Source organism: Sorex araneus, chromosome 2 (assembly GCF_027595985.1).
Source record: "Sorex araneus isolate mSorAra2 chromosome 2, mSorAra2.pri, whole genome shotgun sequence".
Lineage (NCBI taxonomy): Eukaryota > Metazoa > Chordata > Mammalia > Eulipotyphla > Soricidae > Sorex > Sorex araneus.
The window spans coordinates 13,476,020-13,499,946 of NC_073303.1; the positions used below are offsets into that span (position 1 = coordinate 13,476,020).

Below are 23,927 nucleotides of genomic sequence, written 5' to 3' on the forward strand. Positions count from 1 at the left end.
CCGGCAGCACCATGTAATCCCATCAATGGCCAGCATCCAGAGACTATAATACCGAGCTCCCAATACTGAACTCCTTAATCTTCAGATAGTAACACAACCAGCAGTGGGGTAAAGGAAGACCAATGCTGGGCTTTCTTCTCTCCATAGACATGACCCTTCAAATCTGTGGGCCTTGCTACGTCCTCTGATGCCTTCAAACAGAGACGCTATACTTGCTTTCCTGGTTACTGGACATCATTAAGCAGAGGGTGTGACAGTTTTAGGGAAGAACTGAAAAATCAAGCAGTTCTAGGCCCCTCCTCTCCTCTTCCCCTCTGCTACCTTCTGCTCTCCTCCCCGCCCCTCCCCCCTCTGCTGTCTTCCCACTCCTGTTTATGGAGGGTTTGCCTAGGTGTCAGACGTGGTGCTGTGTGCACGGACATTCCCGCCTGCTCTTTCACCACAACAGCTTACGGCCCCTGATTTCACTCCCTTTCCATTTGTCAGGTTTCCCAGACACTCAAGTAATGGAGCATCAGACGGATGAGGAACTGGATGCGGAACCCAGAAGGCTAGACCACAGGCAGAGGGTATCCTTCCTGAAGATGCCTGGCTGAACACAGTGTATGTATTTGGGGAGCCCATGTCGGCAGTGGTGATGGGTGGGTTGGGTGGTAGAGAGAGTCCAGCAGAGTACACAGTGAGTCAGGAAGGCCCCAGCACAAGAGTCCAGTGGGTCTGGCCTGAACTTTTTTTAAAAATTTTTTCATTTTATAAAGTATCACTGTATCACTGTCATCCTGTTGATCATCAATTTACTCAAGCGGGCCCAGTAACATCTCCAATCATCCTAGCCCTGAGATTTTAGCAGCCTCTCTTTACTTGTCCTTCCCAATGGTGCCGCATTAGAGACTCTTCAGGGTCAGGGGAATGAGACCCATGATTGTTATTGTATTTGGCATATGCATACACCATGGGAGCTTGCCAGGCTCTCCCCCGGGTGGGCAGTAAACTCTCAGTAGCTTGCCAGGTTCTCCAAGAGAGAGAACTAGGCTATCAGATGTCACGCAGCCTCGATGCTTCTGGGAGCTTGGTATTATAGTCTCTGGATGTTGGCCATTGATGGGATTACAAGGCGGCCAGGGGCAGTTTCTGGGTGTGACCGCCTAGCTACTGGAAAATGGGGGATCTGGGTGGAAAAGGCCTAGTCCCGATCTGAACATCCTTGGAGATCTCAGCCCTGGGTCCCACACACCTGGATTCTTCTGCCAGTTCCTTCATAAGTGAGGCTCGTCCAAACGTGTGGGGAGTGGCCTTGAACATGGCTGTGGATGGGTTCCAGAGGTCTTCAACTGCTTGAGTAAACTGTAGAATTTTGCTATGATGTATTTACGTGCCTGTATCTAGATTTTTTAATTATTTATAAATTATTTTCTACTTATAAGTCTAGTGTGATTCCAATATAAATCTAAAAGAATTTTTTCTTTTAACAAGTCTGAGAAATGCTTCTAAATTTTATTTAAGAAAATTATAAGAGTTGCTGGGGCCAGAGATAGTACAGCAGGTAAGGTAAGGCCTTGCACATAGCCAACCCGAGTTCAATCCCCAGCACCCCTTTATAGTCTTCCGAGCACCACTAGATGTGGCTCAAAAAATAAGAAAAAGAAAATAACAAGAATTGTACCAGAGCGATATACTACAGTAGCTCACAATATTTGATTGCATTTAATATTCAAACCCTCATCCCACCACCGTGACACCTGCCCACCACCATATTTCGGGTATTTCCATTTCGAACCCCAATCCTTGCCCCAAAGTAGAACCGAAATAATATATTTTGTATTGTTTGTTATGGAAAAACTGCTGAAAATGCTATAAAAAGTATCCTTAGAAGAAAGAGTTTGAAGATCGTTGTATTTTTCCCAGGGGCCGTGAAGCCCTTCTATAAGCTATCACTAACATGTTGTTAAAGGTTGAGCCTTGTGTGCTTTTTATACATGTATCTGTAAAAATAAAATATACGTATACATATAAATACATACATATATATTTCCCTCTAAGATTGGTTGCCTCCTACTTTGAACCCTGTCAAATGTGGCGCCGTAATCTTGGAGTATGGGTAGGGTGTGTGGTTTGAAGCTCTGTGTGACCTCGAATAGGAATAAATTTGCTTGTGGGTGATATCCTGCCTGAGCATGTGGAGAGTGGCTGTGAGCATGGCAGTGGTTGTGTTCTGGAGGTTTTTGGCTGCTGGGGCTAGTTCCCTTGGGGCGGGGAGGGAATCTCACCCGTCCCCCTCTGGAGTGTCCCGAGTGAAACAGCCTGGTGTGGGGTTGGCCTGAGCTTTCGATGGTAGGACAGTTGATGTGTGGCCATGAAGATGGGGAAGGCAGGGGAGGGAATTCCTGAAGAAGGTTGGGTGCAGCCCAGGGAAGAGGCTTTCTTCCTTTCAGGTTCTTCCTTTCTGCTCCTTTGCTCTTCCTGTTCTTTGCCTCCACCTTTACCAGGCAAGGGCCAACCACCTCCTTAAGCCCTTGGATGGTCTCTTCTCTATTGCATCATCTGGGAATTGGAAATGGCTGAAAAAAGGCATATCAAAAAGTGTTCCCCATCACTTATGATCTGAGACAATGAGAGATAGCATCTCATACTACTGAAAATGGCACATATCAAAAAGTCTACAATTAACCTGTGTTGGTGGGGATGTGGTGAGAAGGCACCCTCATCCACTGTTGGAATTTTGCTATGAATTCCAACATTCATCATCAACAATTGGGGGAAATTCCATCTGGTTCAACCTTTATGGAAAACAATATGGAGAATTCTCGAAACATAGGGATAGAATTCCCATGTGGCTGAGTGACTAGGCTTCTTGGCATCAACTCCCCAAATAACCAAACCTTCATTGGAAAGGATTTATGCTCACCTCTGTTCACCACAGCACTTAGGATGACAGCCGAGACATGGAAATAATCCAACTGCCCATTACAGATGAATGATCAAGAACTTGTATATGTACGATGCAGTACCATGCAACTGTAAGGTAGGGAACAACCATACACTTAGCCGCTACTTGGGTGCCACTCTTGGGTATCACTGATGAAGTGAGTCAGAGGGAGAAAACAAAACAAGTACTGAATGATGTCTAATCTGTGGGATGTAAAGCTAAAGAGTCAGGGAGCAACTAATGGCCAGCCAGCAGAACTGGAGAGTTGAAACACAGACTTGAGCTTATGACGTTGGGTGAAGGGGTGTTGAATGGGAGACACCTTTGGTCCCTTGGTAGAGGACGTGTATAATCTGGTGGCGAACAGGTGCCGGAATGATGGATGCGTGAAATCATTGTCACCAACATTGCAAACAGCAGTGTGTCAATAAAGATGGAAAAAAAAGGAGGGGGGCACCTCCAGTCCTGGATCCCTTTCTCTTTTTACCCCTTCCCTTTCTCCTCTCTCCTTTCTCCTTCCTTTTAATTTTCTCCTCCCTCCAATTTCTACTGTGTGTGTTACTTTTTAAAATCTGAACATAAATGCCTAAATTAGTGGTCCACTTGGCTTAGTGGTTGCAGGACTATTTTCTTTACTGCTACTCTCTCCCACTGTCTCATTTTGTATCTCATATGAATATGTCCTCCTGGATAATGGACAAGCAGAGGGGGAACCATAGTGACCATGCGAGAAGTGAGTCTCATGGATAGCAGTTCACGGTCACACAGCGTTGGGCTCCACCAAATGGGTCTGATTGTCAAGTTGGGGGTCTGTCTTTTTATAGAAACATTCTCCTTGGATTTCTGTATACATTCTGTGATTTGCTCCCCAGGACAATCAAGTCTACAAACTGGAGATGGAGACAGTAATAACCAAGGGAAAGAAAAGCAATGAGGTATGAGGTACTGCATTCCACTGTATATTCACAGCAGATTTTATTATCAATTTTTTTTCCATTTGCAAGACAATGGATGTGACCATAGGTGGTGCTTTTAAGAGCATCATGCTAGCATTACTTTTAAACGGGGTAGTGATTATGCAGTACAATATGGAATCATTATCAGTGCTTTTCTGTATACTTATAGGAAATGTAAGTATATTTTCCATTTCATTCTTGAAGGGGACCATACCAGGTGGTACTCAGGGTCACTCCCAGCGGTGCTTGATCTACTGTGTGCAACTGGGAATTAAACCTTGTCTCCAGCATGCAAAGCATGCCCTTGGCCCATGGACCTTTTATATTTTTGGACAGTGGTGCTTACCGCTTCTTCTCCAATTGGATAAGGCCTGCTTCATAAAGTATTCAATTGTTCAGCAGTAGAAAGAAGGAGAAGAAAGGGCATGTATTGTAAAAATGACTCGTTGCCTTTGGAGGGCTGACCAGCATTGAGTCCTAAGTTGACCAGAACATGGATGAAAATGGGATCGTAAAGAACTTCAGGCTTAGGAGAAGAACTATAGCATGGAGATGTCACAAAATTCATTCGTTTGGGGAGCTGGATCTAGTGGGAAGGGCATTTGCTTTGCATATGGCTAACCCAGGTCCGATCCCTGGCATCCCATATGGTCCCCAGAGCACCACAAGTAATTATTGAGTGTAGAGCCAGGCATAAACCCTGAGCATCACCGGGTGTAACCCAACAAGCAAAAAAAACCCAAAATTTATTCCTCTTAGTTCTGATTGAGAATGTTTGTATTAGGGAAGAAAGAGCAAACAGTTCACCACTTGGTCCCATCTTACTGTGTGTGTAGAGGACGCAGCCCTGGGTCCCTTAACTGGGCTCTGTCTTCCCTTCCTGGGAAGCTTATCTCGGGGAGAGAAATTAAGGAGCCCTGATGTAGTGCTTTTGTCCAGCCCATTGGAGGGGCTTCTCTCCTTCCTGGCTGAGACTGGACTGTTGCTTCTCATGCAGAGGGTGAGCCCGAGCTCAGTGTGTCTCAGCCCCTGCGACCAGCCCAGAGATTGATTTTATCCGCAATTTGTTCAGTGACATGTGCACGCTGGAAGAAAAATAAATATTCACTATAATTTGTATTAGTTCATGACTAATCATAAATCAAAGCCGTGAAGAGAGTCTAAGTAGCTTTCCCCAATCCCTGGGATTCATCGCTCTCTAGGTTATCATTTGAATGAAGGTGTCAGCTGGGCACCGGTGATATTCAGGCCGGGCAAGCTTAAGGGAACGTCGTTTTCCCCTTCCATCTCGCTTGCACATGTGATGTGGTTATAAGACTAGAGAGAGTCGCCTTTTCAGTTTAAATCCCTTTTCCCCCTTAGGTAGGGCTCTGAATTTTAGATTTCATGGATGAATAGGCAACCTTAGTGAGTGATTTGAGACTCGAGTACATAAAAATATGTCAATAGTTCAGGATGACTGATAGCTCCCCTTGTAACCAGAGCCACCTGCAATTTTTTACAGCGTGGAGTCATAAGCCATCTTGAACAGATAATCAATTCTATTGCACAAACAGTCACCTCTGCTCACCAAGGAGGCCTACTTTTTCTCCCTAAGCAGGCGTATGTATACCAAAAAAAATAACCTACATAATCCAAATGATCAAAACTTCTGAAATATTGGGGCACTGGGAAAGCCGTCTCTGTTTTCTCTTTGTACTTGGCCCCTCTCTCCTGTTCTGAATTCAAAACAGTGGAAACCATTAATGCCCCTGTAACAAAAGCTGGCTAGAACTTCCTTGGCATGTTGGTACACGTCCATGCAAACACTCACGGCACATGGAGGCGAATATTTTAGTCAACATATCATTTCTTGATCAGCTTTGGCCCTGAGTTCTGATTTTTCAAGGATTAAGAGAAAATTGACTTTGCTCCTGAAAGTGTCAGCTTGTATTACAGTTACTCTCTAACCACAGGGAAAAAAAATTCATTTTACTTTAGCAACTTTACACATTTTGTGCGTTAAATCTGGTGAAAACTTGAATTTGAAATGTGAGCGGCATGACTCATGATAAATGTGCCCATGAATGGAAGTTTTTGGTTAAAGTGGACTTAAAGATAAACCATCCGGCTCCCCCAACCCTTCTGTAAATGCCATTAGGCTGCAAAATGCCTGGTGCTGGGTTCCGTAGTCTGTGAATGTGGTTGCACAGGGCACCAGATTTTCTTTAAATTTCTAACATATGCAAATGAAGCCCTTGATTCATACCACAGATTTTTGTTTGGGGGCCACACCTGAAAGTGCTAAGGGATCTGCTCTGGGCTCTGTGCTCAGGGGTCACTCCCAGTGGTCCTTGGGGTCTCTGCAGTACTGGGGCTTAAACTGCTTGGCCACGTCCAGAGTATGCACTCAACCTGCTGAGCTATTTCATGGACCCCTCAACAGAGAAGTCTTGAGTTTTGAGTAAAAGACAGGTGGTGTTGGGGATGTTTAATTGAACAGAGCAATTTGAGGCCCCTACCCTCACAGCTGAGGGTTGAAAACATGGGTTCTGTGAGTCTCCTGATTGCAAGTCAAAATTCTTTTTAGTGTGAGTTGGGCCAGTAACGAATAGTGTTCCTGAAGGAACCACTACACTTTAGAATTTCACAAAGGCTGGGGAGACCCCAGTGACTATTCTGGCTTGTGAACCATGAAACATTTTCAGATCTGGATGTCACTTGAGACATGATCGTTCATCGCTAAACGGAGGTCATTTTGCAGTGGGGAGCAAGGCCGCATCCAACAGATTGATTTCCAGTGATGACTGAAAACCATCTAGAACTTTCTTATTTCTATTTATCTAGGGCTGTAGAGAGAGCACAGTAGCTAAGGCTCTTGCTCTGCATATGACTGACTTGAATTTGATCCCTGAAACTGGACCCCCCCAAAAAAAACTATCCCTGAGCACAGAGTCATGAGTAAGCCCTGAGCACTGGGCTGGGAGCAGCCTCGAGGCCAAAATATAAAAATAAAAAGGATCATTTGAACTATTCCAGGTTGAAAGCCAACTGGCCGGCACTATTATTATGCAGTTCTGGAAGAATCTGTGAGTGGACTTGCAAGTTGTCACATTCTTATACTCAGGTCTTGGTTTTCAGATGCTATGAGAATCTCAAGTAAGAAGTTTGGTTCACAGAATCCCAGGGCTTCTGCTTGTACTTCAGTTGAGTCTGAAAGTCAAGTATATTTTCTTAGTAATTAAGGTGTTGTTTGCCCTCTCCCATCTCAAGAGTAGAGAATCAGCCCAGTGTCCATTTGAAACCTCCGTAACTCAGTGAATATATATTTTCTGACTGGCCTGTGATGGCTGGTACAAAATTGTGCAGGTGTAGTTAGCAAGTGCTGACTGCTTGAGTGGATTTGAACCTATCAGGGCATGAAAAGTTTCATGATGAGTTCATATTTCTATAGAAACAGCAAGTTGTTAAATTGTGGTAGAATATAAAAGAAAGAAAATCCAAAATTATTGGACAATGATGGTATTTCTCTGTTTTCCAACTTCTTGTCAGTGTGAGAATGGCTTTTCTTAGCATGATTTTATAGAATTAACAAAGCAATATTTAAAATTAATTATTTGTTTTTTGGCCTTTTGGGACCATACCTGGCTCCGTGCCCACAGGTCACTCCTGGCAGGCTTGGGACCATTCAGGGTGCCAGGGATTAAACCCAGTTTGGCCACGTGCAAGACCAATGTCCTACCCACTGTACTATAGCTCCAACCCTACAGAGCAATATTTTTAATGTAGCAGGTAGAAGGCTCCAGCTACCCTTTATGAAACCATACATGAAAACATTTGCCACAATGGAAAATTGATGTCTCTCACTAAATATGTGGGTGGGAGGGAGCAACAGTTAGCTTTTATAAAGTTGTATTATATATGTTAAAAAGATTTTTTAAAAAGATTATGTTAATGGATTAGTGGCTATTAAACATTGGTGAATTTTAATTTATAATTGAATATTATGAGGCGGAGCCCCCGTAGGCAAAACTCTTTGGAGTCCTTGGTTGTTTTGAAGATCATGAAAGGGTTTTGATGTAAACTCATTTAAGAGCCAATGGTCTAGCTTGGGCAGTCTTAGGCCGGGGCTGATACCGGCTCACGCTCCGCCGAGATTCGACCCTGGGTGGCCATGCTTTTGCACGGCCACTTTGCTGCTGAACGACCAAGATCCAGAAGGCAGCTACACGACTTCTGGTCCCAGCAAGTGCTTGCAGCCATGTCTCCAGACTGTGAACTAAGCCTTTGCCCCATGATGCCCCAGGAAGGGAAATTATACAATTTCCAACATAAATCTCCCTGGGCTTAACTACTAACATACAGAAATCTTAAACTGCGCAGCCGCAGTAGCGGCCGCGCGACTTCATATCTCTTTATTCTCATCAATGGAAAACTAATTATCAAATGCTTCCTTGTCAGTAGTGCCGTATTTTTTGGGGGTAAACTATAACAACAATAGTGAGTTCTGTGTTGAAATATGGAATGTAATCAAGGTAAAGGGAAAATGAAGTGAAATTTATCAGTTATGCTGGCGGGGGTGGGGGTGGTGGGGGTGGGAGGTATACTGGGGTTTTTTGGTGGTGGAATATGGGCACTGGTGAAAGGATGGGTGTTTGAGCATTGTATAACTGAGACATAAGCCTGAGAACTTTGTAACTTTCCACATGGTGATTCAATAAAATAAATTAAAAAAAAAAAGAGAGCCAATGGTCTAATGGAATGGTCTAGCAATTCCCTCTTCTAGGAAGTCGAAGCATAGAGGGAGAATTGCAGAGTGTCCATCCCCTGGGATCAGGATGTGTGCCCATTTTCTTTTTGAAGCTGCCTCAGGAAGTCGAGATTGGGTCCCCCTTATGGCTCAGGGCTTCCCGTCTGTGTACAGTGACTTCTAGAAGACGAAGACAAAAAGCCCGCGTGCTAATTTTGCCAATAGAATTCATTTTTAATGTCTAATTTCCAATGTCCCCATGTCATGAAGTCCTCCAGGACCATTTTCGAGTTTAAAACTCCAGCTACTAAAGCTGGAGCATTTTCCACAGGCCCTGTGACACATATTCTTCCCGGAGACCTGTCTTGCAGCTCCGCATGTTAAAAGGAAATCAAAACTGCTTATCTGAAACATCTTCATCATCCATTTGGAAATGAAGAATGCCGCCTGCACTGCTTCTGTCTCAGCAGGAAGCTACACCCAGCCGACTTCTCAGTCTGGACTTATTTTCAAGGTCACCCATGTAATTTTCCCCTCCATACCCGTGTCCTTAGTATTCTCAGAGATAATAGTACCAAGGCCCATCTGTCATCATTACCTTGTCCTCAATTTTCTTTTTCCTTTCTTCCTTCCCTCCCATCCCCCCACCACTTGGCTTCCTGCAATTTTAATCTCCAATCCTGCCATTCCTTCCCAGGGAGGGTTTAAGTGGTCCCATTGACAACCCAATTTTCAGGGAATATTTGATGCATTCTTTACAAAGAAAGCCAACCTCCTGCACTCTGCAGGCTTCATACCTTTGGACATAATAAACTCACACAGCTGTTAGAAGGCTTTAAACATGAGGTGTTGGGGAGGGATTGTTTCTTGGATTCTTTTTAAAGAAAAATGAAGTGACCCCCTAGACGTGAGGGAGGTGCTTGTTCCTGATGGGTTAATTTCTGAAGTGAGTACTGTTATTAGTACAGTGAAAGAAATCACTCTTCCATCTGTGTGGCACATTGCAGCAGATCTTAGAAAGACGAGAGGGAAGGCGGAAGGCTGGGAGAGCTGAGAAAAGAATCCATAGATTTTTTTCTGGGGACTGCTTCCTTCTAAACTTCTTTGGGTGCCTTATCTTTGGCCCCTTCTGTAAGCTGATCCCGCTCATGTCTGGCTGACACATGAACCATGCAAAGCTTCTTTCTAAAGAGATTTTAATTCCTGCCTGACAGGCTCAGCTAAATTCCATGCACGACAATAGGTGGTTTTTAAAAACAGAGTGAAATAGTGCACCTGGTATTTCATTGAACATTAGACATTTTTTTTTCTAGAAAAGAAAAAAAAAAGTTAAAACCTTCTGAGCTTAAAGTCATTTAACAGCTCCCCCAAAACTCAGTTTGCTGAGAGTTGTGTGGTACCGAAAGAAACCATTTGGGGCCTGTCTGAAGCCTGCTCTTGTTCCAGATTTGTTTGAAATATTTCATCATTTTCCCTCACCTTTCCATACAATTAACTCATTTCTCTAATATCAGTTTCATCCTAGTCTGAAATTTCATCCTTAATTAGCCCCTGTGTGCCCAAGTATCAAATTAGCACATCTTATAAGATAAATGATGTCTTTGGACCAAGGATATTTGGGTAAACAGACTCTCCACAGTATCCTGAGGGTGTGCAGTGAGAGACCTGGGTGACATGTTGGAATCATCCTTAAGGACCAGCGGGGGTCCACTGCAGAAGAAAAACAGAGTGATTCTGTACTTCCCCCAACGACTTCTTGCAAATATGGAGCGAGCTTCACTGTATTTACTGTATGTCTGACCGTGGCAAATTTCAAGACAGTTTTCACTGTCTCTGCTGCTAGTGTGCCTCCCAAACAGCTTTAAGGCGGGAAGGAATCATGACAGTTCTGAAAACGGAGACAGTGACTATGATGCTGGGATGTGGCTGGTGACCATTAGGGAGCTGTCATTTATTAATGGAACTGGGGGTGGTGGTAGGATGCATGTTCAGTGCTTTTATACACCATTTCCACCCTCCCTCATTTAATTTGTGGAGTCCTGAGAAGTAAGTGTCTTTTCTGCTTGAGAAGGAATGCAACAATTGGACCTCCTAAGGTTGAAAGGTCCTGTTTTGGTGTAAATTTGGTGCTAGGAAGGATCCCAGGTTGCAAAACAATTGGTTTCATCAGTTTTTTGGAGGAGGACAGAAACCCTATTTTACATGAAGGGAAAGAAACACTTTTATTTTGTTTTATTTATGTATTCATTTATGTTTTATTAATCACTGTGAGATACACAGTTAGAGAGTTGGCTAGTCATGATTGGGTTTCAGTCATACAGTATTCCAACACCCCCATCCCTGCACCAGTGTATGTTTCTCGCCACCAGTGTCCCCAGTTTTCCTCCTGCTTTCCTCTCCCCAGCCTGCCTCTATGGCAGGCATTTTTTATTTTTGGGTCACACCCAACATTGCACAGGGGGTACTCCTGGCTCTGCACTCAGGAATTACTCCTGGCAGTGCTCGAGGGACCATACGGGATGCTGGGGATTGAACCCAGGATGGCTGCATGCAAGGCAAATGCGCTGCCTGCTGTGCTATCACTCCGGCCCCCTATGGCGGACATGTTTCTTCTTTCTCTCTCTACTGCTCTCTCTCTCTCTCTCTCTCTCTCTCTCTCTCTCTCTCTCTCTCTCTCTCTCTCTCTCTTTCCTTCTGGGTATTATGGCTTAAGAGCCACTTTGAGCTGTAAAGTCATCCTGAATGACATATATTCCCACAAGCTCTGTCTTCAGGATGCTCATGAGGTAGGCGGTCTTATGATCCCCATTTTGCATTTCTAATGAACCTTGGATCTGACGGGGATTGGCGTGGCTTCTGATGCCATGGAGGAATTTCAGAGGGCTGAATTAGTTTCTGGTTGTGTGAACTAGGTTGATAGTGTCTGATTAAATGCCCACGGAAGAGATGGTTCTCTTCTAGTAGTTTACAATCAGCTTCTGGGCTGGGGAGATAGTTCGGAGGTTAAGGTGTGTACCCTGCATGTGTCCCAACCCAGCTGTATTCCTGGCACCACATGGTTTGCTGGTATCACCAAGTGTAGCCCAGGCAGCCCCCGACCATCACCTGGATGGCCCTGATGGTCCCTGACACTGCAGAAGCCCAGTGGCACCGTGCCTTTGGGCCCTTGCACTGAGGTCCCAGTTCCAGTGCGCCAAGAATCACCAGGAATGACCCCTGTGTTCCCTGAACACTGCTTGGGAATCTCCCCTCACCCCAAAATTGGTTTCCTTCAGTCCCATAAATAATTATTTTCCTTCAAGGCCTTGAGGCAGTGTATGTTTTTCAGTTTTAGGATGCTATGTTTATTACTTAAAAAAAATATTTACTTTGTCTCTTAGGAGAGAGATTGGGATCACACAAGGCAGTGCTCAGGGGCTACTCCTGGCTCTGTGCTCAGGCCTCACTCCTGGTGGTGCTTGGGGGAACCATGATGTGATCCTGGGGATTGAATCAGGATTGGCTGCATGCCAAACAGGTGCCTTAATTTAACCCTTGTACTCTCTCTCCTGACCTAGGAAAGATTTTTGTTGTTCATTTCTTTGTTTTGCTTGTTTGTTTGAGGGTTATACCTGGCATTGCTTAGGGCTAATTTCTGGCCTGTGCACAGTAATCACTCCTGGTGGTGATTGCAGAACCATCTCCGGTGCTGGGAATCAAGTCTGGGTCCACTGTGTGCAAGGCAAGCACCTTACCTGCCGAACTCTCTTCAATCTTAGAGAACGTTTCTGAAGGTAGCATGATAGACTGTTCTAGAAAGTCAAGGGTCTGATAAAAGAGCCCGTGAATGCTGCCAATTTGCCTTGCAACTGGGTGCAGGGCTTGACTACTTTTCTGGAGACCACTTTTCCCCATCCTTACAAGGGGATGAGATGCCCAGTTAGGATATGCGAGCATTACTTTCTATTATGAAGAAGTTAGTGGCGACTGAGTTTTCAAATTTGCATCACTCGAGAATATAATGTTTAAACACATCAAAATTCTTTCATTGTAAGTAGTTGAATCATTGTTGACTGACCCAGGTTGAAGAATAGGTGAAAGAGTCTGCTGGAATATAGCTCTTTCTGGTTTGGTTTTGGAACCACACCCAGTGGTGCTCTGGGCTCACTCCTGGTTCTGTACTCCGAGATGACCCTTGGTAGACACTGGGAACTGGATACGGTGCTGGGGATTGAACCTGGGTCAGCCCCAGGTAGGGCAATCTCCTTCCATGTTGTAATATCTCTCTGGCTGTGGATTTTAACTTTAGATTGAGTTGCTGCTGTGTCAGGAAATGAGGTCCTTTGCTAAAATACTGTTTCAAGGCTTAGATTATGTTCTTAAGGAGGTTACCAACTCTCAAAAGTGGGATGATTTCTCTCGTATTCCCTCCCTCCCTCCATTCTTCTTGTCCTTCTTGCGTTCCTCTTTCCCTTGGAATTTTTCAGTGCCCACACTAGGAATATCATCATGATAAAGGGGAATTTTTTAGAGTAATGGCATCACAGGTGGATGTTGGAGTGTTGGATGAATGGGCTTTACTACTCCTCAACTGATATGTGACATGAAGCAAATCAGGCAACCTCTCTTGTTTCTTATTTCCTCCTCTTTATTTTTATTTATTTATTTGTCCAGAGCCTGGCAAGCTCCCCGTGGCATATTTGATATGCCAAAGACAGTAACAATGATGAGTCTCATTCCCCTGACCCTGAAAGAGCCTCCAATGTGGCACTGTTGGGAAAGACGAGTAAAGAGAGGCTGCTAAAATCTCAGGGCTAGGATGAATGGAGATGTTACTGGCGCCCACTCGAGCAAATTGATGAACAATAGGATAAGGTGATACAGTGATACAGTGACAGTTAAAGGGGTGCATGCAAAGAACTCAGGGGCGACTCTTGAGTTCTTGCTTGGTGGTCATTCTGGGCAGTGTTAGGGAATAGAACCTGGACCTCCAGCATAGAAAGCTTGTGCTCCAGCTCCCATTTCCCCTTTAAAATATCTAATAATAGTATTGAGCTTCTAGAAGATCTGAGGAGCATGTGCCTAATACCATTAGAGTGCTTAGAAGGGTATTTAGAGTAAAGGAAATGCCCTGTAAGTGTTTCACTGTTACTGCTACAACTACCGCACTATGTATAATTGATGGAAAGACTGGAGACTGGTGAAAAGAAATTCTATTTGGTAGTCGGAAATTTGAGCCCCTGCTTCAGATGAGAGAAAGACTCTCTCCACTGACGGCGGCCTGATCCTTCACGATGCTTCTTTAATTCTCAGATCTTGTCCGCATCCCAAATGCACCTTCAGGATTTTGTTTTCTACTGTTTTATTAGGAGCAAAGCACACATTTTAAATGTTCAGGAAGAACAGGGGAAATGAAGACCGGATCAAAGCAAAATGCAAAGAAAACAAGATGGGAGAATCAGAGGTTTAAGATGCAAAGGAAAACGTTTACTTTGGCAGAGATACCTAGGAACGACAATGGCTTCAGGTCTGATTTCAGGTTCACATACTGAATCTCAACCTGTTTACACATTTGCAAATGTAAGTAAATTTCTGCACCCAAAGGAGCTTGCAAACACAGACTTACCCTGAAGGGAGGGTGCTGGAACTGCTTCACGGTGTTTCGTGGGTGTTGGCCTCAGCTTCCTGCCACCTGCTCTGGTCTTTCAAGAACTCCCTGGCCCCAAAGGGCTTCCGGTCAAACTCAAGACACATTACACACGGAAAGATCTTAGAGAGCCCTGAGCATTAAGAATTCTTAGTTATTTAGACTCTGTTTTCCTGAGAGTCACTGAATTGGGTTTGTCTGTCATCCCGTTGCTCATCGATTTGTTCAAGCGGGCACCAGTAACGTCTCTCATTGAGAGACTTATTGTTACTGTTTTTGGTATATCCAATACACACGGGTAGCTTGCCAGGCTCTGCTGCGTGAGCTTGATACTCTCGGTAGCTTGCCGGGCTCTCCGAGAGGGGCGGAGGAATCGAATTGGGGGGGGGGCTCGTGAAAGGCGAACGCCCAACCACTGTGCTATCGCTCCAGCCCACTGAGTTGGGTAGTATTCTAATAAGTGCTCGAACAGCATTCACTGTGTGTAAAATGGGGGAAGCAGCTGGTTGGAGGAATCAGAGGAAAATTTGAACCAGGCCTGAAGGCCTGGGTCCTAAATGAATGGTGAGAAAGGAGGGAATAGATATTCTCTTTGGGTCTAGACTGTCGGACCCCTAGACATCTGCACTCAGCTAGTATACTCAGGTATAGGTGAGCTGAGAGACAGCCCTGTATGTGGCCTGTCCATGCATCTCTGCTTAGAAAACTCAGCTGCACTTTCTTCCATTCATCGTCCTGTGCCTTTTTCTTCCGCCCTATGTTATTTGGAATTTGTGATAACTTAAAAAAAAAAAAACAACACCTTTGGCTTTTCTGGGCCGCACTTGGCAGTGCTTGGGGTTTAGTCCTGGCTCTGTCCCCAAGGATCACTCCTGGTGGGCTCGGGAGGGGAGAACATATGGGGGACTGGAAATAGAACCCTGGCTGACCTCATGCAAGCTCAGCACCCTTCCTGCTAAGTTTGCCCCGGCTCTGGGATCAGCTTTGCCTTGAGAAACACTAGCATTTGGTAATACATCACTGAGCGTATGTTAGTCACCTCAATTTTCATAGAGTTGAGCACAGGGATATCACTGTGATCTCTGGTGATCAATACATTTTGGTGTAGAGGTGAGGTCACTATGGAGGTCAGAACCATAAGAGTCGGTAAGCAGGCAACCCAAATGATAGTATATATTTATTAAGTTTGCTGAGAAGACAGATGAGGGAGGGGAAGGGGACTTCGGTGCATTAGTAATGCGGCCCTGACACTTGCAATGCCAAATGCCTAAAACTTTGCAACTCATGGTGAATAAATAATAAGCGATGATAAAACCCAGAACTTGAGACTGGAGAGATGGCCCAGAGGACTAGAGTAGCGCTGTCCTGACCCTTATTACACTGAACTACAGTGCAGTTAATCTCCTTCACAGTGTGAACGTGATAAGGAGAGCTGTAAATATTACTTCCTGGGTATCACCCGGGATTAACTCAAAGCCAAAGTTAGTCTTGTCTTCAGGGTGGGGAGGGTGTGAGGTGAAGACTGGAGTCCAGACTCCATATGACTATCCCGTAAATGCTTGCACACAGAGCGAGGTGAGTCTTTGGTATTATTTGTTAGTTGATGTTCAGTGCTTTGGAAGAGTAGACAGGATTTTTTTTAGCTTGTATGCTTGATGTTCAAGCTACATTTTCATTACTGTTGTCTGATATAATACGGTTCTTGAATTTCCTAAGACCAGAGACAAAGAACTAGGAGTATCATGTCATATCAGTCAGGCACAAGTGTCCAAGTGGCTTTACATATACACTTTGTGTTTACTTATATAGATGAATGTACGATAACATGGGGTTTGTCCTTTTAGCCTTGCCGCAGGGAACTTAGTTTACCTTAAAGCAATGTTTTTTTCTGTATGGACACAGGAAGACCGTTAATATTATGCTTTGTAACTTGGGAGTTGACTGACTCCAATAATATTTACTCCTGGGGCATCTGATTTCTCAACTCAGTTGCTCTTCATTCCTAGCACCCCAAAATCCGGTTCCCAACAAGGGATGGAATGGACCCAGGGCAAGCTATGAGCTACCCTGGCATCGAAATGGGCCAGGCCAAAGCGCCACAATACTCAACTATAAGTTGAGAATATGGTCATAGACAAATGATGTCATGATCCAAAGTAACAATGAGACTAGGACCGTGCTGGGGTTAGGAAGACAAACCTGACCTGGGGACCGTGGTCTAGAAAATATAGTGAGATGTCCTCAGGAAGAAACAAACTTTAAGTTTGATACATCTCTTCCTGTGTCCATACAGAAAGGACATTGCTTTAAGGTAAACTAAGTCTCCTGCAGCAAGGCTAAAAGGACAAACCCCATGTTATCCTACAGATGAACATAGTTTTGTATATACATATACAAATCTGAGCATATAAAATACTTTTTAGTTTGACCCTTTTTTGCAGGAATGAGTAATTGAAAATGGACTAAACCCTTTAAATACTATGGCTGTGGGCCGGGGATGTGACTCAGTGGTAGAGCAATTGTCTTGTGTGTATGAGGCCCTAGGTTCAATCTCTGGTGCTACCTTCCTCCAAGTGTCCCCCCATCCCCACCGCCAAAACCAAAACCACCTAACTGTAAAGAAAACACAAAAGTAAGTCAAATAAAACAAAGCAAATATGCTTATTTTGAGATAGCTCAAAGAGCTCAAGCACTAGCCTTGCATGCAGGAGCCCCAGGTTTGATCCCCAGAAACATAAGATTTCCAGAACATTCTCAGACTTGTTTCCCACGCATCACCAAAACAAAACAAAAAAATAAAAAAACTTGTGGCACATAGACTGAAATTCCAAATGGGAATCTGAGATGTTGTCTTGAAATCTGTGCCCCCTTAACCATATTGTTCACTGCTGATATTTAAAGAAATCTGAGATTCATTAGCATTGGCGTTAAGGCAGATAGAAATCTGTGCTGGGGAACAAAAGCTGGGAGTAGAATTAAATGTAATTAAAGACTGAAAATATAAGTTCGAATTAAAAAGTGCATCCACCTTGAAGTTTGACTCATGCTAAATTACAATGCCTGTGCATTTGTGCAGATTAAAAGGCCTATTTAATTAGTTCTTTTGAGCGTTTTCTCTTAAAAAAATCTATTTGTCTTTATAATCAATATTTAGATAATTTTGTTTCCAGTTATTATCTGTGTCTCATGAAGATGCGTTTCGGTGGCTTAGGCTTTTCTTAGTTGAAAGAAGGTTTTGCCATTCTCTTACATGAGAGTATTTTCAGTGTATTCTTGGAACTCTATCTGGCTCCTTATTATGAAGTGCATATATATATATATGTACATATATATGTGCATGTGTGCATACATGTGTGTGCATGTGTGTATATGTGCGTGCATGTGTGTAGGTGTGCGTACATGTGTATGTGTGTGCATGTGCGTGTGTACAAGTGTGTGCACATGACTGTGCATGTGTGTGTGCATGCAAGTGTGTGCATGTGTGTGTGTGTGTGTGTGCTTGCATGGGAGTGTGTGCACATGAGCGCAAGAGGAAAAGGAAAAGGGAGAGTAGCACATGTAAGTTGGAGCCAGATCAGTGCGCCGGTCTCCAGTAAGACCCAAGTGAACCTGGCAGTGAACCCGGCAGCTTCCTCTCTCGTTCCCCACTTGAGCACACACGCATGGTTCCTTGGAATCTCCCTTGAATGTCTTTCATACTTCGAAGGTTTTTCTGCAGCTTTACTAACAAACTTTAACTTCCCGTCCGAGCCAGAAATTAATATGAAGATTTCTATTTTTGTTTCTCAACCGTGGATGTGCTCAGAATGAATCTTTTGCTAATGGATTTTGTTAATAGATCATGGAGTGAGTCTCTCCTCAGCCTAGGGATCAAAGCCGGGGAAGGGGCAAAGCTAGTGGGTGGTTTAGCATCCTGGTTTACCTTCATCCGAGTTTGGATCCTCCTTTCACACATGCCAAGTTGTAACCTCTCTTGGGAGAGGGAACGGCGCGCCCCCACCTGGCAGTCCTCAGGGCTTACTCCTAGCTCTGTGCTCAGGGATCACTCCTGGAAGTGCTTGGGGACCATTTGTGGTGCAGAGGGTTGGGGGGTGGGGCACTGAATCCTGCTGCTTGCAAGGTAAGTGCTGGTACCTGCGGTACTATCTCTCTGGCCTCATCCATTTGTAAGGTAATCTGTCTCGCCTTCCTTCCTTGGCAAATGAGCAGATTAAGTTTTACTTTAAAGTGTTGTTATGATAGCAGATGAATTTAATGATGCATAGAATCCACTTACTAATGGTAGCTGTTTCAAAATGTCTTATTTCCTCCGGGAAAAGTGACTAATTCTTATAAGGAAAAAAATCTAATTAAAAAAAATCAAACAGGGGCATTAGAGCAATAGCACAGTGGGTAGGGCGTTTGTTTTGCATGCTGCCCACCCGGGTTCGATTCCCAGCATCCCATATGGTCCCCTGAGCACCGCCAGGAGTAACCCCTGTGCAATGCCGGGTATGACCCAAAAAGAAAAAAAATCAAACAATCTTTAATATCATGTAAGAATTTTAAATTCTCATTATACTCAACTTAGAGGTGAGTAGTAGCTCTGCCTTCTTGGTTCCTGTATGTAGAGACAGTAGAAAAGAAAACCCTTTTTGCATTCAGAGGCTTACCAATTAGTATAATGAAGTAATCCAATTCAATGTGGCAGTAAATATTTAATGCAAATATATTGATGAATGAGAGTAGATGGAATTCAATAATTTTTCTGGTGGCATTTAGGCCACTGCAGACACCTGAGAATTAGTCTTTAAAAAATGGATACATGCCTTGAATCTTAGACCCGAGAGTCGATCTATTCCAGCACCACAAGGAAGTAAAAATCAAAGCATTAGGCCCTGATGTATTTCCAAAGGAAAAAGCTGGTTTGGGAAGGTTTAGACAGTTAATGGAGCTTTCCAAAGAGGGCATTTCCATTTTTTTTAACTTAAAAGAAACTTAGGTTGCAAGAAAGTGCAAAAATAAGTTTCCGTGTACACTTTACCCAGCTTCCCCCATGATAACATCTTTAAAAATCACAGTACAAAGATGAAAACCAGGAAATTGACATTGGAAGTGTAAACTGGCCTTTTTAAATGCAGGAAATTCTTTTTCATGGCTCACTTAATTGGTTTTCACTTCATACTTTTGGAGAGCAGTTACACTGAAATGAAAAACATTTTAAAGTAAGAAAGTTTTGGGTTAAGTCTTGATGCCGCCACTTGTATGTAATCCTGGAGACTGAACTTTTTCCCTTTTCTTTTCTTTTCTTTTCTTTTCTTTTCTTTTCTTTTCTTTTCTTTTCTTTTCTTTTCTTTTCTTTTCTTTTCTTTTCTTTTCTTTTCTTCTCTTTTCTTTTCTTCTCTTTTCTTTTTTTCTTTTTTCTTTTCTTTACCTTTTCTTTCCTTTCTTTTCCTTTCCTTTTCTTTTTCTTCCTTTGCCCTTCATTTATTTATTTATTTATTTATTTATTTATTTATTTATTTATTTATTTATTCTTTTTTGGATCACACTCGGCGATGCACAGGGGTCACTCCTGGCTCTGCACTCAGGAATTACCCCTGGTGGCGCTCAGGGGACCATATGGGATTCTGGGAATCTAACCCAGGTTGGCTGCGTGCAAGGCAAGCGCCCTACCCGCTGTGCTATCGCTCCAGCCCCTCTTTTCTTCTTTTATCTTTTTCCCTTTTTTCTTTCATTTTCTTTTCTCCCATTTTCTTTCCTTTCCCCTTGTCTTTCATTTGTTTGTTTGTTTGTTTGTTGGAGGCCACACCTAGTGATGCTCAGAGCTTACTCCTGGTTTTGTGGCCAATGATCATTGCTGGCAGGCTCGCGGACCATATTAGTGCTGGGGATTGAACCTGGTTTAGCTGTTTGTAAAGCAAGTGACCTACCCATTATTCTACCTCTCTGGCCCTTTTCTTTCCTTTTATTTCTTTTTCCTTTCATTCCCTGGGGTCATACCCAACAGTGCTTAGGGACTATCCTTGACTCTGTGCTTAGGCATCATCCCCAGCATCCCTTGGGGTACCCTGTGCTGTGTTGTGACTTTAAACTTCAGCCGGCTGCATGCTGAGCAAGTGCCTGGCCCCCTGTACTGTCTCTCTGGTCTGACTCCTGCCCGACCCACTTTGATTAAGTTTCAAGAAAGAACTTTACTGTAAACAGCTTGGCAGCTTGGAAGGCGGTGGGCTCGTCCTCAGAGCAGCCATCTTGTTTACACAGTCACAGAAGGGATTTTCCTAGGGAAAGAACAGGGGAGAAAGGGTGGGCTGCAAACCCCCTGGTGCCAGAATGCACAGGGAGGCCCCCTCGTGGGGCTGGTTCCCCGAGGCACACTCAGAGGGTCTGTTTCATTGTGTGTAAAGGAAATGTCCTTCACTTTGCTGAGCTGTTTTGTAAAGATCTGCCATCCTGTATTGTGAAGATTTCAGCCAATGATGGCTTTGGCTTCTTCCTGCTGCTTGCTGGATTTCATTCAGCGAGTAAAAGGCTGGCCACGCCCTTTCATGAGTACACTTGAGCCTTCCTAGTGGTTTAGGGCCAGTGGCTTGCAGAGGTCTTTGTTCTTCGGAGTCTGCCAGACCTTTGGTGTTCTCCTTCCCTCACATTTTACCTTTATAACAGCTGCTCCTCTCTTTCTTCATAATAGCCCCAAAGACGTTCTTCATCAGGCATCTGATTTCTTTTCCAGGTGCCTTTGTTATATGGACTGCATAGAACCTTGCTATTTTCAGATTTTTGCTTTTCTTTTTTTCTTTTTTTTTTTGGTTTCATGGTGCATCATTGGGCCTGTTTTTGGAAAGTTGTTGAATATAGGCCTAGAGATCTGCTCACTTCAAACTTAGACCCCCACAACCAGCTCTCTGGTATATCTACTAAAGGTTCCTTAAGATACTGTTTGCTGGCCTACTATGCTGCCTCAAGGGCTGAGAAAGGGAGAAGGCTTGGTGTCTCAGCCAGCCCACATATTCTAGTCTTCCTAGGATGTAGGTAAAAAGAGAATCAAAATTCTGCGTCTCACTCTTTATTGTTCTTTCCAAACTCATATAGCTCAGAAGTGTGTAATATTACTCAAATACTTATAAATGCCTTTATTTGGGCATTTGGGCTACACTGAGTGGTGTCCATAGGGATTGAACTTGGATCTGCTGCCTGCAGACTAAATGCCTTAGACCCAAGTACTATCTCTTTGGCCTTTAGATACTTTGAAAGGACAGTTTGCAGTATTGGCCACCTGAGTGTGTTTTCTGATGAAGTCTCCAAGTATAAGGACTCCAAGTTACCTTTAAAAAGCCAATTATTAGTTGACTTGAAGTAGGCAATTTTCATTGCATTTAAATTTAGCAGACTTGGTGGATGTTGCTCATCTCTTCTGCACCATCTCAATCTACTTCAGTAGCTTCCTGCTCTCTTGACAGCTGTAACGATCTCCTAGTTTCAGTTTTTTTTTAATTTTATAATTTTGATCTGTAGATTGGCTTTTCCATATTTCTCCCCCGCCCCACCCTTTCAAATGCTGCGTTTCCAAGAAGGACTCCTGTTTTCTTCTATCTACATCTTACTCTAAAGCGTTTACTGGGTGTTTAGAAATGTTCTTTTATGTTTTAATATATCCCTTTATGCTTTAGCGAGTGGCATGTCGCTTCCTGCTTTAGCTTTGGCCTTCGTCCCACAAGGCAGGGCCTGAGTTGGGGTGAAAAGTTCAGCCTCCGGAAGTACTGTTTAGGACTGAGTCACGTGACCAGGGGTGGCCACAGACTTGCAGCTATTCCCTGGGGATGAGTCTTTGGAGAAGGCAAGACAGCACAAGAGGGGGCTTTTTCTCAAGTTTGCCTTCTGTGCCTGAGTTTTCCACAAATGTGTGGCACTCTTATTATTCAGGAATTCACTATAATCTCCTCATTCTCATTTAGATCAGTGTCTTAAAACGGGTCATTGTAACCCCTCAGCAGAGAATGGTGAAGACAGAGATCAGCATTCAGAGTAGGGGAAAAATAAACAGTGCATTGCACGGAATAAGAATGTAATTCTTTGCAAAACTGGGGTTTGGTGCATCTAATAATGCACCTTCTCAGGATCCTATTTATGCCTGTGTATGTTTGTGTTTTCAGACATCCCATGTAGCCCCAATCCTGTTCATCCAAGACCCTAATTTCAGACTGTATGCATTTGGAAGGAGCCAGTGAACATGTCTGTACAAAATTTAGTTTCATGCTTTGAATTTATTTGAACAAGAAGTCTTTAAACCACCTTAGACATGAGCCTCTGCCCCTTCTCTGGAAAAATACCAAGGAAAATTTACTTAGGATTTTAACTCATAGAATTTGGGGGCCCTCATACCATGTCTGTAAGTGGTTCAGAAAATTGTAAACAGTGTAACTTCCCATGGTGTCTTTACCACCAGGTTATTGAACAACCCACAATCCCAATTTATAGCCACATTACCACTAATAATATAAAGTTTTCTAATTTCTCTATGCTTGGTAGTTGATGAAAATAATTTTTTTATTTTGCTCTTAACAATGACTGATGGAAAAATTTGATTATCTTTATGTGCTAGCAGTTTTTAAAAAATTTGTCTGTAATTTCTTCAAGTTCTTTCTTTGCACATATGTCTACTGAAAGGTTTATATATATTTTTTGCTGTTATTTTAATAGATTTCCTGTTGATTTTGCAGAAGTTTGTTGTATATGGTAGATACACCCTGGCTGGTTTAAGATTTTATAGATATTCTCATAGTCTGTTATTTTTCTATGAACTTTGTTCTTTTTGTTTATGTTTTTGTGGGGCTGGCGCGATAGCACAGTGGGTAAGGCATTTGCCTTGCACGCAGCTGACCTGGGTTCGATTCCTCTGCCTGTCTCAGAGAGCCCAGCAAGCTACCGAGAGTATCCCGCCTGCACGGCAGAGCCTGGCTAGCTACTCGTGGTGTATTTGAGATGCCAAAAACAGTAACAACAAGTCCCACAATGGAGGCGTTACTGGTGCCAGCTCGAGCAAATCGATGAGCAACGGGATGACAGTGACAGTGATACAATGATATGTTTTTGTGCCACACTCAGTGGTGCTCAGAGCTTACTTCTGGCTCTGTACTCAGGGATTACAACTGGTGGTGCTCAAAAATTTTTTTATAAAAATAAAAATTGCTCAAAATACAATCTTGGTTTCAATTGTATTCAATTTTTAAATAGACAAGATTTTAAATAATTTTTCTCATGCAGAATCCTCTTTATTCATTGCTTTATCTTATATCTAGCAGTTTAGATTATTCTTCATAGTTCAGTAAGCAAGCGCGTGACCCAGAATCTACCCATGGCATAACATGTGGACCCCCTGAGCACTGTCAGAAGTGATCTCTGAGCACAAAACCATGTGTAAGCCCTGAGAAAGACTGGGTGCAACCTCCCCAAATAAATTTGGAACTAAAAATTACCCCAGAATATTTTTCAGGAGATAATGTTTATCTTTTTTATATTTGGGGGAAGATGAAGACATATTTTTTGCAAATCCTAAAAAATGATTCCAGTATAGTTATAGAAATGGAAGTTTAGCAGTTGTTAAACACAATAATATCCTTTGAGGGTTATTTGTGCAATAACTATTAGAGCTAATGACAGGTACTCCCAACATACTATAAATAGGAAAAGTGGCCCTGGGTGTGGTAAATG

General features: G+C 43.3%; 1 long non-coding RNA gene across 1 annotated transcript in view; it reads left to right on the forward strand.

Annotated features, from left to right (window-relative positions):
* LOC129402563 (uncharacterized) overlaps positions 1-23,927 on the forward strand; it is a 111,544-nt gene that overhangs the window by 50,424 nt on the left and 37,193 nt on the right. Inside the window, exon 2 of the long non-coding RNA XR_008628699.1 lies at positions 487-603. This is a non-coding gene — a long non-coding RNA (uncharacterized LOC129402563). The remainder of the gene's footprint in view (positions 1-486; positions 604-23,927) is intronic.